The 12897-nt window shown below is 39.0% G+C and overlaps 1 non-coding gene across 1 annotated transcript; it reads left to right on the top strand.

Annotated features, from left to right (window-relative positions):
- The first annotated feature begins 2365 nt into the window (after nucleotides 1-2365).
- LOC130958311 (small nucleolar RNA R71) lies at nucleotides 2366-2469 on the top strand. The gene has a single exon (XR_009077439.1). It is a non-coding gene; the product is annotated as a small nucleolar RNA R71 (small nucleolar RNA).
- The last annotated feature ends 10428 nt before the right edge of the window (nucleotides 2470-12897 follow it).

Below are 12897 nucleotides of genomic sequence, written 5' to 3'. Positions count from 1 at the left end.
ATTGGTGAAGGTTTTTGGGAAGTGTGATATGGGGAAGAGTGAAATGAGATTAGGATTAGGAAAGTGAGATTAGGATTAAAAGGTAAGGTGGGAATATGGTAGGTGGGGATCCTGTGGGGTCCACAGATCCTGAGGTGATCCTGTGGGGTCCACAGATCCTGAGGTGTAAAGAAATACCATTCCTTCTCCAAATAGGCATGTAGAATGCCTTCGTGCATCATTCTGGCGTTCAAACGCCCATTGGTGCACGTTCTGGGCGTTCAACGCCCATGTAAAGCATGTTTCTGGCGTTGAACGCCAGTTTCATGCTTGTTACTGGCGTTCAGCGCCAGCTTTCCTCCTCTAGGCACATTCCTGGCATTCAGCGCTAGGATGTTGCTTGTTTCTGGCGTTCAGCGCCAGAATGGTGCTCTGTTCTGGCGTTGAACGCCGGCCAGATGCATCTTACTGGCGTTGAACGCCAGCCTGCGTCCTCCAGGGTGAAAAATTTTTTCTTCTGTTTTTGACTCTGTTTTTAATTTTTTTGATTTTTTCGTGACTCCTCATGATCATGTACCTAATAAAACACAAAATAACAATAAAACAAAATAAAATAAAAATTAGATAAAATTGGGTTGCCTCCCAACAAGCGCTTCTTTAATGTCAATAGCTTGACAGTGGCTCTCCTGGAGCCAAAAGGTGATCAGGTCAATGTTGTATAGTCCCAACACCAAATTTAGAGTTTGGATATGGGGTCTTAACACCAAACTTAGAGTTTGGTTGTGGCCTCACAACACCAAACTTAGAGTTTGACTGTGTGGGCTCTTCTTGACTCTGAACTGAGAGAAGCTCTTCATGCTTACTCTCTTTTGTCACAGAGGGGTGGCCTTGTGCCTCAAACACAAGGTAGTCCCCATTCAATTGAAGGACTAATTCACCTCTTTTGACGTCTATCACAGCTTCTGCTGTGGCTAGGAAAGGTCTTCCAAGGATGATGTAGTCATCCCCTTCCTTCCTAGTGTCTAGGATTATGAAATCAGCAGGGATGTAAAGGCCTTCAACCTTTACTAACACGTCCTCTACTATTCCATAAGCTTGTCTCAATGACTTATCTGCCAATTGTAGTGAGAACAAGGCAGGTTGTACCTCAATGATCCCCAGCTTCTCCATTACAGAGAGTGGCATAAGATTTATCCCTGACCCCAGGTCACATAGAGCTTTTTCAAAGCTCATGGTGCCTATGGTACAAGGTATTAGGAACTTGCCAGGATCTTGTTTCTTTTGAGGTAGAGTTTTCTGAATCCAAGTATCCAGTTCACTAATGAGCAAAGGAGGTTCACTTTCCCAAGTCTCATTACCAAACAACTTGGCATTCAGCTTCATGATAGCTCCCAAATATTGAGCAATTTGCTCTCCAGTCACATCTTCATCCTCTTCAGAGGATGAATAGTCTTCAGAGCTCATGAATGGTAGAAGGAGATTTAATGGAATCTCTATGGTCTCTATATGAGCCTCAGATTCCTTTGGATCCTTAATAGGAAACTCCTTCTTGCTTGAGGGACGTCCCAGGAGGTCTTCCTCACTAGGATTTTCGTCCTCCTCCTCCCTTGTGAATTCGGCCACATTGATCACATCAATGGCCTTGCACTCTCCTTTTGGATTCTCTTTTGTATTGCTTGGGAGAATACTGGGAGGAGTTTCAATAACTTTCTTACTTAGCTGGCCCACTTGTGCCTCCAGATTTCTGATGGAGGATCTTGTTTCATTCATGAAACTGAAAGTGGCCTTTGACAGATCAGAGACTATATTGGCTAAATTAGAATTGTTTTGTTCAGAATTCTCTGTCTGTTGCTGAGAAGATGATGGATATGGCTTGCTATTACTTAGCCTATTGCGTCCACCATTGTTAAAGCCTTGTTGAGGCTTTTGTTGATCCTTCCAGGAGAAATTTGGATGATTTCTCCATGATGGGTTATAGGTGTTTCCATATGGTTCACCCATGTAATTAACCTCTGCCATGGCAGGGTTTTCAGGATCATAAGCTTCTTCAGAAGCTGCCTCTCTAGTACTGTTGGATGCATGTTGCAATCCATTCAGATTTTGAGAGATTATGTTGACCTGTTGAGTCAACATTTTGTTCTGAGCCAATATGGCATTCAGAGCATCAATTTCAAGAACTCCTTTCTTCTGAGGTACCCCATTATTCACGGAATTCCTCTCAGAGGTGTACATGAACTGGTTGTTTGCAACCATGTCAATGAGTTCTTGAGCCTCTTCAGGCGTTTTCTTTAGGTGAATAGATCCACCTGCAGAATGGTCCAATGACATTTTCGAAAATTCAGAGAGACCATAATAGAATATATCTAATAGGGTCCATTCTGAAAACATGTCAGATGGACATCTTTTGGTCAATTGCTTGTATCTTTCCCAAGCTTCATAGAGGGATTCACCATCTTTTTGTTTGAAGGTTTGAACATCCACTCTCAGCTTGCTCAGCTTTTGAGGAGGAAAGAATTTATCCAAGAAGGCAGTGACCAGCTTATCCTAGGAGTCCAGGCTATCCTTAGGTTGTGAATCCAACCATATTCTAGCTCTGTCTCTTACAGCAAAAGGGAAAAGCATGAGTCTGTAGACTTCAGGATCAACTCCATTCGTCTTTACAGTCTCACAGATCTACAAGAACTCAGTTAAGAACTGACAAGGATCTTCAGATGGAAGTCCATAAAACTTGCAGTTTTGTTGCATTAAAGCAACTAGTTGAGGCTTAAGCTCAAAGTTATTGGCTCCAATGGCAGGAATGGAGATGCTTCTTCCATCAAACTTGGACGTTGGCTTTGTGAAGTCACCAAGCATTCTCCTTGCATTATTATTATTATTTTCGGCTGCCATCTCCTTCTCTTGTTCGAAAATTTCTGAAAGGTTATTTCTGGATTGTTGTAATTTAGCTTCTCTTAATTTTCTCTTCAGAGTCCTTTTAGGTTCTGGATCAATTTCAACAAGAGTACCTTTTTCCCTGTTCCTGCTCATATGAAAGAGAAGAAAACAAGAAAAGAAAGAGGAATCCTCTATGTCACAGTATCGAGATTCCTTTATGTTAGTAGAAGAAGAAGGGGGTAGAAGAATGAAGAAGGAGATTCGGATTTTTGGGTGAAGAGAGGTGAAGAGAAGTGTTAGTAATTAAATAATTAAATAGAAGAAGAGAAGAGAGGGAGAGAATTTCGAAAATAATTTTTTTTTTGAAAAAGGGGTTAGTATTTTCGAAAATTAAAGATGAATTAAAATTGAAATTAAAACTTGAAACAATTAGTTAATTAAAAAGAATTTTTGAAAAAGAAAGAGGTATTTTCGAAAATTAGAGAGGGAAAAGTAGTTAGGTAGTTTTGAAAAGAAATAAGAAACAAACAAAAAGTTAGTTGGTTGATTGAAAAAGATTTGAAATCAAATTTTAAAAAGATAAGAAGATGAGAAGTTAGATAAGATATTTTGAAATCAAATTTTGAAAAAGATAAAATTTTTGAAAAAGATAAGATAAAAGATAAAAAGATTTAATTTTAAAAATTTGAAATTATTTACTTCACTAACAAGAAACTACAAGATAAGATTCTAGAACTTAAAGATTGAACCTTTCTTAATAAGAAAGTAACAAACTTCAAATTTTTGAACCAATCACATTAATTGTTAGCTAATTTTCGAAAATATGATATAAAGATAAGAAAAAGATTTTGAAAATATTTTGAAAAAGATTTTTGAAATTTTCGAAAAATAGAAAAAAATGAAAAAGATATGATTTTTGAAAAAGATTTTAAAAAGATAAGATTTTTAAAATTGAAATTTTGACTTGACTTGTAAGAAACAACTAATTTTTAAAAATTTTTTGACCAAGTCAACCCAAAATTTCAAAAATTTGGAGGCAAATAAGGAAAAGATATTTTTTTGATTTTTGAATTTTTAAAGAAAAACACAAAAATGACCCAAAGCATGAAAATTTTGGATCAAGACACAAGATGCATGCAAGAATGCTATGAATGTCAAGATGAACACCAAGAACACTTTGAAGATCATGATGAACATCAAGAACATAATTTTAAAAAATTTTTGATGCAAAGAAAACATGCAAGACACCAAACTTAGAAATCTTTAATGCATGGAAAATATGAATGCAAAAGTGCACATGAAAAACAACAAACAACACAAAACAAGAAATCATCAAGATCAAACAAGAAGACTTGTCAAGAACAACTTGAAGATCATGAAGAACACTATGAATGCATGAGATTTTCGAAAAAATGCAAGAAAAATTTTAAAAGTATGCAATTGACACCAAACTTAAAAATTAACACAAGACTCAAACAAGAAACACAAAATATTTTTGATTTTTATGATTTTCTATTTTTTTTGTATTTTTATTTAATTTTTTTTTTCGAAAAACATGGTTAGAAAAATGAAAAAGAAAAGAAAATTTTTGAAAAAGATTTTTGAAATGAAAATTACCTAATCTGAGCAACAAGATGAACCGTCAGTTGTCCATACTCGAACAATCCCCGACAACGGCGCCAAAAACTTGGTGGACGAAATTGTGATCCTTATTCTTTTAGTTGCACTCCTTGTGAAATTATGGAATTTAGAAATTGGCACGAGTGGACACAACTCCGTTCAACTAACCAGCAAGTGTACTGGGTCGTCCAAGTAATAAACCTTACGTGAGTAAGGGTCGATCCCACAGAGATTGTTGGTATGAAGCAAGCTATGGTTACCTTGTAAATCTCAGTTAGGCAGATAAAATAGTTTGGGTTTCGAAAATAGAAATAAGAAAGTAGAAATAATAAAAGGGATAGAATACTTATGCAGATTCATTGGTGGGAATTTCAGATAAGCATATGGAGATACTGTATGGCTCAGGGACGCCTACTTTCCTACTGCTTCAACTCAATCTTTCTTACTCCTTTCCATGGCAAGCTGTGTATAGGGGTTCACCATCAGCGGTGGCTACTTTCAATCCTCTCGGGAAAATGATCCTCTGCGGCTGTCACTCGCATGGCTAATCGTCTGGAGGCATCACCCATGGTTGATGGCTACATCCCATCCTCGCAGTGAAAACTACGCTCACGTGCTCTGTCACAGCACGACTAATCACTGGTTGGTTCCCGCTCCTACTGGAATAGAATCCCTTGATTCTTTTGCGTCTGTCACTAACGCCCAGCACTTGCGAGTTTGAAGTACGTCACAGTCATTCATTACCGGAATCCTACCGGAATACCACAGACAAGGTGAGACTTTCCGGATCCTCATAAATGCCGCCATCTATCTAGCTTATACCACGAAGATTCTGTTGGGAAATCTAAGAGATACACATTCAAGCTCGGTTGCATGTAGAACGGAAGTGGTTGTCAATCACGTGCGTTCATAAGTGAGAATGATAATGAGGGTTACTTATCATCACATTCATCATGTTCTTGGGTACGAATGAATATCTTGGAATAAGAATAAGAGAGATTTGAATAAAAGAAAATAGAATTGCATTAATACTTGAGGTACAGCAGAGCTCCACACCCTTAATCTATGGTGTGCAGAAACTCCACCGTTGAAAATACATAAGTGGAAGGTTCAGGCATGGCCGAGAGGCCAGCCCCCCAAAACGTGCTCAATGGCCTCCTAAGATGAAGAATAAAACAAAACTGAGACCAAAGATGAAACGTGGTCAAAAGACAACTAATACAATAGTTAAATGTTCTATTTATAATAAACTAGCTCCCAGGGTTTACATGAGTAAGTAATTGATGCATAAATCCACTTCCGGGGCCCACTTGGTGTATGCTTGGGCTGAGCTTGATCAATTCACAAGCTGAGGCTTCTCTTGGAGTTGAACTCCGAGTTATGACGTGTTTTGGGCGTTCAACTCCGGATCATGACGTTTTTCTGGCGTTTAACTCCAGACAGCAGCATGAACTTGGCGTTCAACGCCAAGTTACATCGTCAATTTCAGAATAAAGCATGGACTATTATATATTTCTGGAAAGCCCTGGATGTCTACTTTCCAACGCCGTTGAGAGCGCGCCAATTGAAGTTTGGTAGCTCCAGAAAATCCATTTCGAGTGCAGGGAGGTCAGATTCCAACAGCATCAGCAGTCCTTTTGTCAGCCTTTTTCAAAGTTTTGCTCAAATCCCTCAATTTCAGCCGGAATTTACCTAAAATCACAGAAAAACACACAAACTCATAGTAAAGTCCAGAAATGTGAATTTAACATAAAAACTAATGAAAACATCCCTAAAAGTAGCTCAAACTTACTAAAAACTATCTAAAAACAATGCCAAAAAGCGTATAAATTATCCGCTCATCACCTTGCCATGGTGGAGGGCTTTTCGGCTATTTTGTAGAATTCAAGGGAGATAACTTCATGAACTTCTACTTCCTCTCCAATCATGATCCTATGAATCATGATGGCTTGATCCATAGTAACTTCGAATCGGTTGCTAGTAAGGATGATGGAGCGTTGGATGAACTCCAACCATCCTCTAGCTACAGGCTTGAGGTCCATTCTTCTTAATTGAACTGGTTTGCCTTTGGAGTCTATTTTCCATTGAGCTCCTTCCACAGATATGTCCATAAGGACTTGGTCCAACCTTTGATTAAAGTTGACCCTTCCAGTGTAGGGGCGTGCATCTCCTTGCATCATGGACAAGTTGAACGCCAACCTCACATTCTTCGGACTAAAGTCTAAGTATTTCCCCCGAACCATTGTAAGATAATTCTTTGGGTTCGGGTTCTTACTTTGATCATGATTCCTAGTGATCCATGCATTGGCATAGAACTCTTGAACCATTAGGATGCCGACTTGTTGAATGGGGTTGGTTAGAACTTCCCAACCTCTTCTTTAGATTTCATGTCGGATCTCTGGATACTCATTTTTCTTGAGTTTGAAAGGGACCTCGGGGATCACCTTCTTCTTGGCCACAACATCATAGAAGTGGTCTTGATGGGCTTTGGAGATGAATCTTTTCATCTCCCATGACTCAGAGGTGGAAGCTTTTGTCTTTCCTTTCCCTTTTCTAGAGGTTTCTTCGGTCTTAGGTGCCATCAATGGTAATGGAAAAACAAAAAGCTATGCTTTTACCACACCAAACTTAGAATATTGCTCGCGCTCGAGCAAGAGAAGAAAGAATAGATGAAGAAGAAGAAGATATTGAGGAGAGGGAGAGAGGGTAGTATTTCGGCCAAGGAGGAGAAGAGAGGGTTGTGTTGTGTGAAAATGAAGAAGAATGGAGGGGTTTATATAGTGAGGGGAGAGGTAGTAGGTTCAGCCATTTTGGGTGGGTTGGGTGGGAAAGTGATTTTGAATTTTGAAGGTAGGTGGGGTTTATGGGGAAGGGTGGATGGATGTGAGTGGTGAAGAGGTGATGGGGAAGAGGGATTGAAGTGATTGGTGAAGGGTTTTTGGGGAAGCGTGTTTATGGGAATGTGTGAAGAGGGGAGAAGGTAAGTTGAGGTAGGTGGGGATCCTGTGGGGTCCACAGATCCTGGGGCGTCAAGGATTTACATTCCTGCACCAATTAGGTGTGTAAAACGCCTTTGCATGCAATTCTGGCATTTAAACGCCGAAGTGATGCTTGTTTTGGGCGTTGAATGCCCATGTGCAGCATGTTTCTGGCGTTGAACGCCAATTCCATGCTTGTTTCTGGCGTTCAGCGCCAGCTCTTCCCAGGGTGTATTCCTGGCGTTTGAACGCCTGGATGTTGCTTGTTTCTGGCGTTCAACGCCAGATCCATGCTCTGTTTTGGCGTTGAACACCAGCCAGATGCTCCTTACTGGCGTTTAAACGCCAGTAAGTCCTTCCTCCAGGGTGTGATTTTTCTTCTGTTGTTTTTTATTCTGTTTTTAATTTTAGTATTTTTTTTGTGACTCCACATGATCATGAACCTAATAAAACATAAAAGAACAATAAAAGAAAAATAAAATTAGATAAATAAAAATTGGGTTGCCTCTCAATAAGCGCTTTTTTAATGTCAATAGCTTGACAGTGGGCTCTCATTGAGCCACACAGGTGATCAGGTCAATGTTGTAGACTCCCAACACCAAACTTAGAGTTTGGATGTGGGGATTCAACACCAAACTTAGAGTTTGGCTAGGGCCTCCCAACACCAAACTTAGAGTTTAATTGTGGGTGCCTTGTTTGACTCTGTACTGAGAGAAGCTCTTCATGCTTCCTGATGACAAGTCATCATATACCTATTTTTCTATGCTTTTTCATACAAGAAATTGATGATTTGTGCTTAAATATTGAATGCTTTTGTGCTTAAATGATATATTTTCTTGATCTTTTAATTTTATAAATCTTGTAGGAATTAAGAAGAAAAAGAAGCAAAGAAGCACAAAATAAGCTAAAAAGGAGAAAAAAAGAGCTTTGGGGCACACTTTGAAGTTGGAGCACACTTTGGAGCCTTAGGCCACACTTTTAAAAGCGTGGCCCATGACCAAATCAAAGAAGAAAGCAACCAGCACGCACACTTCTCTGCCCTTGCCAAGAGCAGGGCAATATAGTGATGCAAAGTGAGGTTGGAAGCAAATTTTCGCTAAGTTAAAATCTGGGCGTTCACAGCATGACCATGCCTACTTCAAAGGGCTATAACTTGAGCTACAGACGTCCAATTGATGCGCTTCTAGTTGTGTTGGAAAGCTGACGTTCAGAGCTTTCCAACGATATATAGAAATCCATATTTGGCGTACAATTGAGGCATGAATGAAAGGAATCTTTAAGGGAAAAAAATAAGTGAAAATGAACTAAAGTGCTTCCACCAAGGTTCGAAGCTGGAGCCTCACTCCAAAGCAATGTAGCGCTCATTATTCTGCTCTGCCCTCTTGGAGAGCAGGCAATGTCGTGCTTCACTTCATGAAAAATCAAGGAAAATTGCTTGATGACTACGCATCATGTTATGTTTTTCTATGCTTTTTCATATAAAAATCAATTCATAATGCTTAATTATGGGAGTGTTTTGGTGATTAAATTGAATATTGCTTTGATTGCTTGAGTTAATAAATTTTGTAGGAAATTATGGAAAATGAAGCAATAAAAGCACTAATAGAGGAAGCACACTCCCAAGGTGGCAAAAAGTTGGAAACAAACTCAAAGAGAAGCAAAGAGGATTTGCAACCCTGACCTCTTCACACTCCAACAAGAATAACTCGAGCTACAAAGCTCCAAATGAAGTGATCTCAGTGTCATTAGAAAGTAGACTTCTAGAGCTTTCCAACCATATATAACACTTTATAGTTGACACTGATTTGAGGGGACAAATTGCTATTCGTTTAGCTTCACAATTTCAGCGTAAAACAAGTCCCTGCAGTTCGCCAGACTGACCTCTTCACCTTCAAAAGATCATAACTTGGGCTAGAGAAGTCCAATTGACATGATTCCAGCGGCGTTGGAAAGCTGAGATCTAGGGCTTTCCAAAGATATATAATAGTCTATAGTGGACATTCAATTTGGAGACCCAAACAGACCAATACTTCAGCGTGTAAGGTTTTTCCAAACCTTCAAAAGCCCAAAATGCCACTTCAATGACACTCCACATTGGGCCACTTCCAAATACTCCAATCCCTTCATTTATTCTTCAATGTTTCAAGCTTCTATGAAGGGAGTTAAAAGTTCACAAGCCCAAGTCAAGCCACAAGTAACAATGAATCAAGGCCACAAGAATCATCTAGAAGTAATTAGGAAATTTGCATTTGATTGTAATTTCATTTGAATTTGTAATTTAGGTAGCTTATAAATAGGGCCTTAGATTCATCATTTGAGAGACACCATGGAGGGGTGGAGGTGACTCCACTCCCCTTTCACTCTCATTCTCTTCTCTTCTTCTATTTTCTTTCATTCACACTTTTGTAAATATTTTTGTTATGATGAGTTTCTAATTTCCAACATTTGGGAGAGAGAGCTCTATTGCAATTTAATGGGTTGATTTATTTTCATTCTTCATCTTCAATTCTTCTTTCATTGTTTCTTTAGAGAGAGTCTTTGTGCTCCAAAGATCTAATTACTATCGAGAGAGGGATTAGATCTATTTAAATTCTATGATGAACTTGAGAAAGGAGTCATAGAATTTAGTTTGAGGCTCTTCTCTCACAACTCTCTTGATTGATAATTCTTAGCTTGATATGTGAGATGTAATCACTTTGAATTGAAATCTTGAGGGTTGTGTGGCTCTAAATTAGAGACCATTCTTCATCTCTTCTCATGAGCAATTAGATCAAGAGATTGGCAATTGATCAAGTTAAGAGAAATCAAATCACCAAGAGATTGGGGTTTGATTACTTATGATTTGCCAAGAGATCAATGATTGCATGATTGAAGTGGAGATGAGAATTGTTGATCTTGAGAATGCAATATCTCTTGATCCCAATGTTAATTTCATTCTTAATTCTTGTTATTTACTTCTTGTCTTTAATTCTTGTCATTTAATTGTTCTCTTTAAATTCTTGTCATTTACTTATGCCTTCCAAGTGTTTGTAGAAATACTTCACTTGGTTTTACTTTCTAGTCATTTACTTTCTTGCACTTTACTTTCTTGTACTTTCTATTCCTTGCAATTTACATTCTTGCACTTTAATTTTTAGCACTTTAATTTCTTGTCATTTACTTTCCTTGCACTTTATTGCTTTTCTTTAATTTCAAGTCATTTACATTTCTTGTTGCTTATCACTCAAACATGAATCGTCTAACTAGAACAATTAATTAACTATTGCTTGCTTAATCCATTAATCCTCGTGGGATCGACCTCACTCTAAGTGAGTTTTACTACTTGATACGACCCGGTATACTTGCCGGTAAATACGTGAAATCAAATTTTTACGTATCAAGTTTTTCTTTGGTAGCTTCACTTGGTTCCTTTGATGCTTCCAACGTGTTTTCTTCTTGTCCTTTGATGTTATGGACTTCCTCTTGTTTCATTTGATGGTTTGTGTCAAGCACTTCTTCAACCAAAGAGTCTACTACATCAATCCTCATGCAATTTTCTTTCTCAACAGGGTGTTGCATCGCTTTGAAGACATTTATGGTCATTTGCTCATCATGCACCCTGAAGATCATCTCTCCCTTTTCCACATCAATGATTGTTCTAGCTGTAGCCAAAAAGGGTCTACCAAGAATGACTGAATTGTTTCCCTCTTCATCCATGTCTAGGACCACAAAATCAGCTGGGAATATGAAGTTTCCCACCTTCACCAGGAGGTTCTCAACTACTCCATTTGGCACTTTGATGGATCTGTCAGCAAGTTGGAGTGACATCCTTGTGGGTTTGAGCTCTTCAATCATCATTTTCTTCATCATGGTAAGGGGCATTAAGTTAATACTTGCTCCCAGGTCACAAAGTGATTTGTCAACAGCCATGCTCCCAATCGTGCAAGGTATGAGAAAGCTGCCAGGGTCTTTGAGTTTTGGAGGTAACCCTTGTTGAATGATGGCACTACACTCTTGATTGAGAACCATGGTTTCTTTTTCTTGCCAACTCCTCTTCTTGGTGATCAACTCCTTAAGAAACTTTGCATACAATGGCATCTGTTCTAGAGCCTCTGCCAATGGGATGTTGATTTCAAGTTTCTTGAAGATCTCTAAAAACCTTGGGAATTGTTGGTCCTTTGCTCCTTTGTGTATCCTAGTTGGGTATGGAAGCTTGGGTACATAAGCTTTCACTCCTTCATTTTTGTTTTCTTTTTGTGGATTCATACTTTCCTTGCCATCACGGTTGCCTTCTTGACTTGGTGGATTGCCTTGTGGCTTGACAACCTCCTTGCCTTTGTTAGATGTTGAAGCCTTTTCTTCATCTTGCCTCTCCACTGTGTCTTGCTCTTTGGGTTTTGTTGCTTCTTTATTTGAACTTTCACCAACTACCTTGCCACTCCTTAACTGCAAAGCCTTACATTCTTCTCTTGGGTTGGGTATTGTGTCACTTGGGAGGACATGGGTTGGTTTCTCGGCTTGTTTGGCTAGTTGTCCCACTTGTCTCTCAATGTTCTTCATAGTGACCGCTTGTTCTTGTTGTCCCTTAGCTAAAGCTTGAGTGGTTTGAGCAAGTGCTTGCAAGGTTGCTTCCAGACTTGAGATTCTGGCCTCATGATGGTCAATTGGAGGTATGATGGGGGTTGATTGTTGTTGGAAGTTGTTGGGTGGATTAGTATGGTAATTTTGTGAGTTGGATGTTGGTGCAGAGAAGTTATTTTGGTGGGTTTGTGGGTTATGATGGGGGTGTTGATATGTGTTTTGTGTTTTTCTATATTGGTTAGTGTTGTTGGTATGGTGATTTTGGTTGTTTGTGTTACGGGTGTGATTGTGGTTGTTGTTCTTTTGCCAATGGTTTTCTCCCCACTTTAAATTGGGATGATTCTTCCAAGATGAGTTGTATGTATCACCATGGAATTCCTCCTGAGAATTTGAAGTATTCTGCATGTATTGAACTTGTTCTTGTGGTTGTTCAACCGTGGTTCCTTCACCTTGGTTCCATTCAAGTGATGGTTGATTTGTTGTGTTCACTGATGCAAGTTGCATACCATCCATTCTCTTTGTTATCATCTCCATTTGTTGTTGGATTTGTTGGTGCATTAACTTGTTTTGTGCCAAGATAGCATCAACACCTTCAAGCTCCATTACACCTTTCTTTGGGGGTGGATTGTGTTGCCTCTCTGATGAGTAATAATATTGATTGTTTGCCACAATCTCAATGAGGTTTTGAGCCTCCTCAGCAGTTTTCATCATGTTGAGTGATCCTCCTGATGAGTAGTCTAGTCCCTTCCTTGCTTCTAAGCTTAAGCCTTCATAGAAGTTTTGGAGCTTAACCCAATCACTAAACATGTCTGGGGGACATCTTCTCATTAGTGCCTTATATCTTTCCCAGGCTTCGTACAATGACTCCCCTTCCATTTGCCTAAAA

This window comes from Arachis stenosperma, chromosome 10 (assembly GCF_014773155.1).
Source record: "Arachis stenosperma cultivar V10309 chromosome 10, arast.V10309.gnm1.PFL2, whole genome shotgun sequence".
NCBI lineage: Eukaryota > Viridiplantae > Streptophyta > Magnoliopsida > Fabales > Fabaceae > Arachis > Arachis stenosperma.
The sequence above is the reverse complement of the archived record's forward strand: the minus strand, read 5'-3'. Positions and strand labels throughout refer to the sequence as shown.